The following is a 7,433-nucleotide window of genomic DNA, read 5'->3' as shown; positions in this document are numbered from 1 at the left end:
TTAGGTTCTGTTTTCATGGTATTTAAATTGATTTTTGAAGCAGGGATGAGTTTCATAAGCATAGTAAATTTGTATGTGTTTGGAAATTGTTGGGTTAGAAATTTAAAGAGTAAGATGGTTGTCATATGGTTAATTTTAAATGCATATGAGGTATTTAATAAAATGTTTGATAGGAAAATTTTATACTATGATAGTATATAAATGTGTTAAATAGGCTGTTGTTGATTAAATTGTTATTGAAGGCAATTGCTTTTCTATAATGGAAGGCTGGAAATGAAATTAGAAAATTTTAGAAAATGTACTCGGTTAGTACTTTAAAGACAAAATTTGTTTGTTCTTGTGTTAATTTTTGTGCGCACATAAAATGTCTGATGAATGTTTGAGGAAGGAAATCTTTATAACTTTGATATGCATGAATGATGACGTTAATTAAGTTGTAGAAGTTTATTTTCTATAAGAAAATTTGAATGTTTTAAACATTATTTGTATAAGTATTTCGAAGATCAATTGTCACACTCCGATATTAAGAGTATGATCGACATGAAATATGAAGTGAACGCACCTTGAGTTGACTAGAATTTAAGATAAAATAGTGATATGTATAAGTTATATATAATATTAAAGTTCGTACAATTTTAAAATTTTTGTAGAAATTTCAGCAGAGTTTTCTCTATAATTTGAACCTCCCGAAATTTCTACAACAACAACAAAACCTACCAACCAGACCAGCAAAGTGACTAGCTCCATTCCAACAATTTTTACAATAACAAAATAAGACTAGGATTTAATTATGATATATGTGGAGCACTAACTTATAATTTACAAAATACAGTACAAGGTTTCACCAAAAAGAATAATCACCATGTGCTTCCTTTTTTAAAAAGGCAAGAAGGGCCCTCAATGGCCAGTTGGACGCACAGGGTCAGCTATAATATCTGAAGGCAAAAATTTACTGGTAAGTAGTATTCTAATCAAAATTTTAATAATGAAAATATGAAGCTAATAAATAATAAATTTAACTTCAAATGACTTAATAAAACGATGAATTATCCTTATACTAGAAATAAATAATGATTTTTCATAATAATATAAATGTGGAATTAAACAATATTGGTAGAATCACATATATGTATTAACATTTTTACTTGCTCATAAAATATAAAGATTTTCAATAATAGTGCAGTTCGATGAAATACTTTTAGAGAATTACTAAAGAAATGATAGATTTTAGTTTCACTTTAGGAGGGCTTTATCAGAGCGAATAATAAGCATGGACACACAATTCATGAGGGTAAATAGCTAATCAAGTGTGGATACACAATCCATGAGGGTAAGTAACCAGTTGAGCGTGGCTAGAAGTCACGAAACAAGCACGATAATAGTCACAAATTAAGTACAGGCATGAAGGCCACAAAAACAAGTGTGAATACAGTGCTCAAGAATACCATCCTTCCGATCCACATGTGTTAGCCTTCACACGAGACTAGCACCTGCTATAAATACCTTGCTAGCTAGGTTTTTCATGGCATGTCAAGGGCTAACAGAACTGTCATTAGCATCCAGCGTTTTGAACTCAATCTCCCTAATTAAAATCAAGCATGCATAGAGTTGAAAAACAATTTCAAAATTTTCACTTTTAAAATATATGATTTGGTTGTCATCTTCCGTTCCCATATTCATTGTCATTTCCTTCATGCACGAGTTGCTATACTAAAAGTTTACATATCAAACATAAAGTTAAACAATTGGATTGTTTTTGAAAAGTAATATCGTTTGTCATACATCAACTTTAATTATTACTTATCAATCGCATAAATCAGTATTAAAATCAAGATATTATTATTAATAAAATAATTATTAAAAAATAGAATTGACAAGAATGTTTATATAACTAATAAAGAAATAGTATTAAAATTTAAGTAAAGGAATTTTTATAAAAAATTGCTTGAAATTCATTCGGAACATTATCTACTCACTTGAGAGTTTTTTCTAAAATTATAAAGCATGCTTCTCTTAATTTTTCACTTTAATTCTAACGGTGTTCCTAATTTCTTGACAAATGAATCATAATTTTAAAATTATTTATCAAGAAATTTTTCAATCACTATTTGTACATTAAAGTTCAATCCAAACGATATTAATGATAATGTTTCAATAAATTATGTTTTAAATATACTTAAGTCAGTTACATTATTTGACAACTTCCCATTTATCTTCATAATTCCTTATGACTTATGCTCATTCATAAACTATAATAAACCATATCCATTATTCTTAAGCTTCCTCTAGACTAAAAATGTGAAACAAGCATTGTATATAATCCATTCTCCCATTTTGATATTTTAAAATTTTTAATTAACAACTTGAACTAAAATAATAAATACTTCTCCAAGTGAATCTTAACAACTCACAATTCACTAAATTTTTCTATTCCACATTTTTGCAATTATATTAAGGGCATGTATTTATCATTGACAAATTTATAAGATAATTACCCATGCATTTCAACAACTTTCCTTCCCTCCACATCTTCTTTCTAATATATCCACAAATACGTTGATGACATTCTTCAATAATTAAGTTATGAAATGAACACCTTCAAGTAAGTTCTACAGCTCCCAACATTAAATTCTACGGTTAAATATCAGCTCAACATCATTGTAAACCATTTCTAGCATCAACCGAATTTTCTCCTTAAACTCAACTAAAATATTACAACCACAGTGAAGAACAAAACCTACACCCAATGGCTGGAAAAAGAAGGAATGATTTGATGGGCTATATAATCTGAAGAGCAAGGAAGGAACACAACATCTTACCTCAACAAAGTTCAGTGGCAACAAACAGAAATCAGCCACTGGACAGCATCGAAGGAGAAAAGCTAAGGGTTCCAATCTATCATACACATGAGAAGAACGAGACTATAATTTCAGCCAACAATAAAAGAATCATCTACTACATGCACACACGCTGGATTTCGACAGAAAGGAAGGAAGAAAAGAAGAAGAAGAAAAAAAAAACTAACCCCTGAATATGCACCTCGGTTAAGCACAAAACAGAGCAACAAAAACTATTCAACATCTCCACCTGACAGAGACGAACCAAGACAGCGAAGAGGAAGAAGAAGATGGAAATGAAGACATCAACTCGATCGAAACCTCTCGGCCATAGAGAACAGCACGATGATATAAAAGGAGAATCAGCAACCAACTCACTGTGGCTGGCGAACGTGAATAAAGATGATGACAGCGGATGAAGCACAACAGCGAGAAATCAATCCCTCATGACAGAGAGCTATGGACGTTGATAAGAGACAGAGATAGACTGACTATGAATGTCTAGAAGAGTGTATATTGGCGGTGGGAAAAAGAAATGAGATGCTCTGTTTTCTTTGCACGAAAGAAATGGCTTTGCGATCGAAAGAAGGGTTGGGAAAAATTACAAAAAGCGGCATGAGAAAATCACAAGAAAAGGCACCAGAATATTATAAGGAAGGACACAAGATTTTTTTAAAATTTTAAAACTAAATTTAATTTATATTTTTTTTAATTTAAAATTTAGAGTCATTACAAATTGATTTAACTCAATATGAAATTTTATTGTGAATGATTAACATTGATATTTTCTTTTATATTGCTTGGAATTATCTTATAATGATGAATTTGATATTATAAAGTGTATAAAAGAAATAATCGATGACATTACTTTGGCCGATAGGAAACTAAGAACCAAACTGTATTACAAAAGTGCCTGATTAGGAGTATGTTCTGTATTTGGAAATATCTTGGGTAAGTGAATAGCGTTTCAAATGACTTATTAGTAAATTTATTTTTTTTCACAATAATGTTTAAATACATTCATGATTATATGCATCGTTATATTTGAAATTTTGTTATCAATTATCACGAATAAAATATGTTTCTATTGTACAAAGTTTTATGAGAAGAGTTTGGATTATTTTATGATGGGCTATCTACCTTTATTTAATATATATTTGCAATGTTTGATTTTATGGATTTAAAGTGTGGAACTCAATCAGAACACTGGTTACTAATAACAGTTTTATTAACCCTTGGCGTGCTATGGTATACCTAGTTAGTAGAGTGTTAGTAGGAGGTGCTAGCTTCATGCGCAAACCAATACACGTGGAACAAAAAGGATGGATATTTGTGAGCATTACACTCACACTTGTGTTCATGGTTCCTGCCACTCTTGTTTCATGGCTTCTAGCTATGCTTGACTGGTTATTTACCCTCGATGATTGTGTGTCCAAGTTTGTTTGTTATTTATCCTTGTGAACTGTGTGTCCACGCTTATTATCTGTTCTAGTAAAGTCCAATAAAAGTTTTTTTTATTTACTGTTTTTTAGGAATTTTTTTTAACAAATTACCTTTCATAAATAATTTTTTTGAGCTATGCAACTTTTAACTGTTTGATATTAACGCGATAGTCAAAACAATGAAATTTGATTGACGTGTTATCTTCATATGAAGATTTTTTTAAAAAAAAAATTTAGATTACGCGCTTTTGTCATGTTAAATGACTAATTTTATTTAATTCATGTTTAATCTATTTATATTTCTTTCTTTTATTTCCTTTAATTTTAATATGAGACGTTGTTCATTGAAAAAGATATTTTTGACTTCAAATGTTATCAAATCTGCATCTTGAAGTGTCCACAAAGGAGTTTTATTGTTGAATTGAACTGGAAGGATTATTTGAATCGAAACTCAATTTGATGTAAATTTGAACTTACTATTTGAACCTAATCCTAGATGCTTCACCTAAACTATAGGTAAGATCCTCATTTTTCTATTAAAATCACTGTTTTGAAAACCGGACTGGACCGGCCGGTCGGACCGGTCAGACCGTCGACCGGTCTGGTTTTCGGTCTGGTTCAAAGGAAAAAACCGTTTTCAGAGTTGAGCCGGGATGAGCCGTTTCGAACCGGTGGTCGGACCGGGAACCGGCGGTCGGACTGGGAATCGGATCCGGTTTTCAAAAACCGGACTGTTCAAAAAAAACTTTTTTTTTTATTTTTTATCAAATTTTTTTAAAAAAATGACTAATTTTTTTAATCATTTGATATTATAGTGTATCATATAGCTTGTTAAGTCGTGATAAACTTAAAATATTTAAGTTTTTTAAGTTAAGTAGCAATTTCATATGTATTTCTTATATTTAAATTATTATATACATGTATTTTTTTTAATTTAATTATTACGTCAATGGTCCAACCGGTTGAACCATGCGAACCGTGAACCGCTGACTTTTCCGGTTCAATGTCCGGTCCGGTTCTGAAAACACTGATTAAAATTGTATATTTGATTTGATATTATAAATTACTGATGTAAACAAAATTCTAGAGGTCTTGTTTTTAGATGGGGTTTTGTTGAAATTTCTTTGTAAGTTTATAATTTTTAGTTTATATGGAAAGCATGGAAAGAATTTCTAATTATCCTATTAATGTATTCAAATTATTAATTTAAGATTTTCTCCTATCAAGGCTTAAGGGATATGAAATATGGGTGTATATCCCTTGCTAGTCACACATAATTTTTGAGGTGTGATAGTTTTGAATACATGAGTTCTAAATGTGAGATTTATAATACATTGAATATACTTTATTACTCAATTCCGACTCTTCTACATATTTTAACAAATATCTTGTGTGCAGTATCATCAAGCTTCTTGTTCTTCCCAGCTAGCTAAAAGAAACCCCAAATTTCTCTTCTATTCAACGTCTTATGGGCATTTAACATACAAACATCTTATGTGCATCAACATATAAACACAAAGTAGGCAAGAAAGAAAATAATCAAGGACTGAATTTCTGGCCCAAACCACAATGCACATACAGATTCGACGATAGGGAGAGAAGGGAGGTGGAACAATACTCACCAACAGAGTAAAGGAGAAATGAAAAGAAGGAATGGAAGTTCCCTCATTCACACCAAAACAGCACGATGTCTGATAGAGAAAAAGGAGGAGTCTGGTAGTGCAAACAGCGGTGGAGGAAGGAGAATATGACGTCTTTGACACCCACGCCTTGATCTGCTGCAGCGATGGCTTCTGAAATCACTCACTTGCCGACAACAAAGAAGAAGAATATGATGCGTCGAGATGAAGGGTGGAGGAAGAGGATTCTCGAAGCGCTCTCTTTTTCTGATCGCGGACGTAGAAATGGAAAAATAGGAGAGATAGATGAAAAAATCTAGTATGATGTGTGTGTTTTTTTTTTTAATAGGGGCATTTTGATAATTTTACAATGTTAAAAGTGAAATAAAATCTGTAATTCAGCACAATAGGAATTTGAAAAACATAAGTTCCATTGAGCCACTAATACATCTCGTTGCATCAACTCCAAATATTATAAATATATCATCAAAATATCTTATATTGGTTTTTTTTTTTTTATTTTCAAACTCATCACACTCGCATATATGCCTGTTAACAACATTTAGGTCAAAACACTAACAAGAATAATTAATTATTTTATTTTAAAATTTTCAAGTTCCAACCAACTTCTCTTTTTCTGTTAGAACAAATTATTTATCACATATTTAACAATTTCTAGATTTCCCCATTACACCTATTATATAGTTTGGCCACAATTTTGATCAATTTAGGTTTTGTTTGGTTGGAGGGGAGAGAAGGGGTGGGAGGAGAATCCTATCAATTTAGGAGGGAGGTTTTGGAGGAGAGAGAAGGGAAAATTTTAAACCTTACCAAACAAGGGAAGGGTACAAGCTCCCTTCCCCTTGTTCCATCCAAATAAGGGGAGCCCCTCTAAACAAACACTATTTTAAAGATCAAACTATATATAATGAATATTCAAGGTAATTGTATATATTTGAAACTATATAATAGTTACTTTCAAATAACGTTATATATTTCAATAATTTTTTAAAAAAGAAAAACAGGGGGTCTATTTCTTGCAACCCCTCTACAATACAATATATAGAAACAAATTCTAACAGCAAATCTAGCAACCAAATTCCAAAAGCATCCAAAATTTGCACGCATTGAACTAATTTCAAAACCTAATGTTATTTTCCAATAACAATATGATCACTGCTACAAAAGCTATTTACAACTACTTGAATTGTCCCAAAATGCCAGTACCATAAATTATTTAAAAACAAATGGTCAAGTTAAAACTTGCAAGTTAGCCAAAATGAACCAAAAACCAAAATTGGTGAAAAAAAAAGTTAAAATTGTTTGCCCAAGTTGAAAACTTAGAATAATCCTAAACTATTGAAATGCATGAACAAGTGATCGATTCCTTTTCAGCTTTTACCAATTGCTTGAAGATATATAAAATGGGCCCACCTATACATGCTTCCACAACTACGTGATCAAAACTTGAATTAGTCCCACCTTTACATACCTCCAAAACAAATTAATACAAAAAAAATTACCCCTAAATTATT

At 31.1% G+C, this 7,433-nt stretch overlaps 1 long non-coding RNA gene across 1 annotated transcript; it reads right to left on the bottom strand.

Annotated features, from left to right (window-relative positions):
* Nucleotides 1-799: 799 nt before the first annotated feature.
* On the bottom strand, nt 800-3,377 carry LOC129284949 (uncharacterized). Its single transcript, XR_008587037.1, has 3 exons — nt 3,026-3,377; nt 2,820-2,895; nt 800-935 (listed from the first exon to the last, which is right to left on the bottom strand). It is a non-coding gene; the product is annotated as an uncharacterized LOC129284949 (long non-coding RNA).
* Between the last annotated feature and the right edge of the window lie 4,056 nt (nt 3,378-7,433).

The sequence above is a fragment of the Prosopis cineraria genome, unplaced genomic scaffold (genome assembly GCF_029017545.1).
Source record: "Prosopis cineraria cultivar Desert tree isolate PC_DT_omini unplaced genomic scaffold, ASM2901754v1 PC11, whole genome shotgun sequence".
Classification (NCBI taxonomy): domain Eukaryota; kingdom Viridiplantae; phylum Streptophyta; class Magnoliopsida; order Fabales; family Fabaceae; genus Prosopis; species Prosopis cineraria.
The sequence above is the reverse complement of the archived record's forward strand: the minus strand, read 5'-3'. Positions and strand labels throughout refer to the sequence as shown.